General features: G+C 40.6%; 1 non-coding gene across 1 annotated transcript; it reads right to left on the bottom strand.

The window, feature by feature from the left end:
- Positions 1 to 2,356: 2,356 nt before the first annotated feature.
- LOC121822202 (U1 spliceosomal RNA) lies at positions 2,357 to 2,516 on the bottom strand. The gene has a single exon (XR_006063210.1). It is a non-coding gene; the product is annotated as a U1 spliceosomal RNA (small nuclear RNA).
- Between the last annotated feature and the right edge of the window lie 1,440 nt (positions 2,517 to 3,956).

Here is a 3,956-nt window from a genome sequence, read left to right as displayed (position 1 = left end):
ATAAAATAGCTATTTACATTCTCTGCCTATTTTTTGGTTGTCTTCAGTTTTTACCATCTCATTAAATTGCATGTCTTATTTGTAATTTAAAAAGTGGTTTGGAGAAAGGCGGTTAACAAATGTGTCATCAGCATCATTTACTTATTTCTGTAAATTTTCCCATTGAAGCCCTTCTGAAAACATCTAAAATTTTCCATTGGCGCTGGGTAGAGAATCAGGCAAGACTCCTCAGTACCCAAAGGCAGTGCTGGGCTGCCATCTAGTATTGATGCGTGGAACTGCCCACAATATGCATTGAAAGCTTTCTTATATTTATGACATATGGAATTCTGTAAACATAAGAATGTCACCTTATGTACCAAAGCATTGACATAAGCCCAAGGCTAATGTCAATGAATGCAAGAACCAGGGTTCCCACCTACTCCCGGCAAGGTATGATACATATATCCTCACATTTCACACTTGTTCACCTTGACTGAATAGAAAGAATGCCACGCTGAACACCAAGAAAGGAGGGATCCTTCTGATCTCACTGATAACAAGTGTACTGACCTTCATGTGCCCAGGACTCAGTTTCTGTGCGCTAATGAGTCACAAAGGGGCACTGCCCTGTCACTCATGCCCTCCAAGAATGCATGGCAATGGTGCACTATATTTTTTTCCCCTGGGACCACCATAGTTGTGTCAGCCCAGTGGCTTTCCCTCCTAGGACTGTGTCTTCTCATCTCTTCTTCTCTCCCCTCCACACACGGAGATGGCAATCCTTTCCTAGGTGACCTGGCCACCAACCCTCAAAACTGTGGTCCAATAGAGAACTTTGGTGGAAGAAGGATTGCAGAGTGGTGGGAATCAATGACAGTGACAATAGCCAAAGTCCCATCATCACACAGCATCTGGTTCCCATAAGGACAGGGACTATTTCCAATGACTCCTCATCTTTTCAGTGTCTCCCCAGGGCCTTCCTGCTCTTACCTATGCCTCTTCATCCTTCCTCAGGGCAGACATATGTCCCAAAGTTCAGCCTGTTATTGCTCACCTCTCCCCATATGCTACCCTAAACAGAATTATATATGTACACATTTGAAACTTTTACAGGTTGATTTAAAAAATTTTTCAACTCCAGGGCAGAACTTGCACTTGAATCCCTATTACATGTGTTCACCCCCGTTGGAGTTGTTAACAGAATTTCCCTTCCCTGACACAATCCTACAAGATGAACAAACACACAAATTTCCCCTGCTTTCTGTTTAGATGCTGATTCTGCTAACTCTTTCCTTCCTATCAACAGGGGCTTATTCGGGAGTGATAGGATTGGGAGGAGAGAGTTAGCTCAGTGAAGAGCACTGACTGATGTTCCAAAGGAATCAGGTTCAAATCCCAGGCAGTCTGGTATCCGATGATGCCACAATTTAAAAAAAAAAAAAAGTGGTAGGATTATTGCAGTCCTATTTCTTTGATTCTTTATTCTCTGAGTCTAGATTTCCTGCCCCCATACTGGGCAGTACCAGCATCATGTTTTTAAATATGCCCTGATAGGACCAAAGGTTAGTAAGCTGAATGAGGCTCTATCTTTATGTGACTAACAAATTAGGCATCTTGAGCATGAACCTCATTGATGATGTCCTAAGTGGGTGTTAGACCCCTCAGTGTGATCCAGATCTTCTTCTTTACCTGCCCTTTCAAGCTTCTTCCCTACCCTGCCCTACCAGGACTCCTGTGCTCTGGCCATCATTTTATCCCTGTATCCTCAGACCATGTTTTATAAAGCCTTGCCACTTCTCCTGGGGTAGGTGAAGAAGGCACTCATGCCATCTGAGATTTTTGTTTCATTTTAATGCAAACTTTAGGCCTCATCTCATACATTAAATCTAAATCTAAGTCTTAGTAAGATCCTGGGAAATGCACATGTACATTAAAGCAAGGAGATACTGAACACATATCTGCCCACATCCCCTGCCTTTCTCTGTCATTGACACTATTAATTCCCTTAAATGCAATTCATTATCTAAATGGGTCTTTCTTATTTTCTTTATTCTTTGTTTTGTTTCCTCATCACATTGGAGACTGGGCTTAAGGACAGCCAAGATCTTGGCACACAGTGCCATGTTTCTTCATAGGCACCCAATCACTTAGTCATTGCTTACTAAATTAAGTTCTGTTTTTATTTTCTCTTGCTCCTCATTGGGTGCACCATAGACCCAGATCCATCTTGTTTTCTCTCCTTTTCAGGTCTTATCTATTCATCAAATCACAAAATTTGAAAACAACAACGTTTCCTTAGTATTTCAATCATACAGCATCTCTATTCTCCTAGAACCTGTAGGATCCATCCCGACACCTCAGAGATTCCTCCCATCAGAGAAGAGCATGGGTGCAGTATCCTACCACAAATTATGCAGTTGAGTTTTCCACACTTGGAGAAATCACAGGTTCAGCACCTCCAGGATGGAATGGATAAGCCTCTCCCTGGGAAAACCACCTTCACGATCATGGTATCTCCCCTGCCAGGTAAGGTTTTATTTTTATTTGTTTGTTTATTTGGTAGGTTGGTTGGTTGGTTGGTTGGTTGGTTGTTTTTTTAAGACATGGTTTTCTTGTGTGGTCCTGGATGTCCTGGAACTAGCTCTGTAGTTGGCTGGCCTCGAACTCAAGGATTCACCTGCCTCTGCTTCTTGGGTGCTGGAATTGAAGGCATGTACCACAATGTCTGGTTTACCTCAAAGATTTCTTGTGTGAGTATCTTGTCCATGTCTCTCCAACCAAAATATGAAGTTCAGAAAGGCAGAATCTGTAATTTTTCTATCTCCCAGAGTCTCAGGCTGGTGGATACATGCATTCATTCTTTATAAAAAGAAACAACCTGCCTCCCCCCCCCCAAAAAAAAAAGAGAGGAAAAACTAGAAATTTGAAGTTCTAGCAACTAGTCTTTTGGCAAAATCATTTTATGATAATCCTTTCAAAGGAATGGGTTCAAATGGTCTCATAGTAAGCCATTGTGTGCTTTCCTATTGTAATTGGATAAGCGCATAATATCTACTTATTTATTTGCTTATTTGTGTATGTTTGTGTGTATGTGCTTGTATGAACACATGTGTGCCAATGCCCATGGAGGACATTCTGGAGCTACAGTTACAGGAGTCACTAGATTTGATTCCTGGGAACCAAATCCAGATCCTCTAAAGAGCAGCAAGTGCTCTTAACTACTGAGCTACCTCTCCAGGCCCATATATTTAATTTTTACAAGTTAATAACATTAATTTTTCAAACTGCATTCTCCATTTTAATGTTATTTTATGGTCTCATCAAGATTACTTTGAAATAATCTCTTATCACAGAATGAAATTTGCATCTCATGTGATTATTAGAGATTCCATTTAATCTTATCCTACTGCGTGTTACATGCCTACAAAATGATTCCATTAGAAAGAACCAAGCATGAGGTTCTAGCTTCCACTTTTATCTGTTAAGAATATTGTTCCTAATTTTGGATTTGCATACAACTGATTTTAACAATAATGTGATAAGATATCCCTATTTTAAGGAACCCTGACTTTTTTTCATGTCAGTTAGTACTGGAAATCCCGGGCATGAATTTCTCCATCCCTGACCATGCTCACATTCACTGATTGCTGCACACATACCAAGAGGGCTGCTTAATCAGTCCATCCATCTTGATAAAATGCCTGGAAACACCCTGAAGAATTACACAAAGCAATAGGCACAGATACAGAGGCAGCTTAGAAATCTTCCAGTACTTAGATTAAACACCCTCTTGTGCCAATTATCCAATTCTGCTATGATTCCCACCTTCTTTCCTATCTTCAGGGTGACATTCAGAATGAAGTATCCACACACTTACACAGGATCAAATAGAGAGAGCCTTTGCATTTATAAACTGGAAAAAAATAGTTGTCATGAATATTCAGCAAAATTTTCCTAAAACTGAGATACAAGGC

This window comes from Peromyscus maniculatus, chromosome 13 (genome assembly GCF_049852395.1).
Source record: "Peromyscus maniculatus bairdii isolate BWxNUB_F1_BW_parent chromosome 13, HU_Pman_BW_mat_3.1, whole genome shotgun sequence".
In the NCBI taxonomy this organism is placed as follows: domain Eukaryota; kingdom Metazoa; phylum Chordata; class Mammalia; order Rodentia; family Cricetidae; genus Peromyscus; species Peromyscus maniculatus.
The sequence above is the reverse complement of the archived record's forward strand: the minus strand, read 5'-3'. Positions and strand labels throughout refer to the sequence as shown.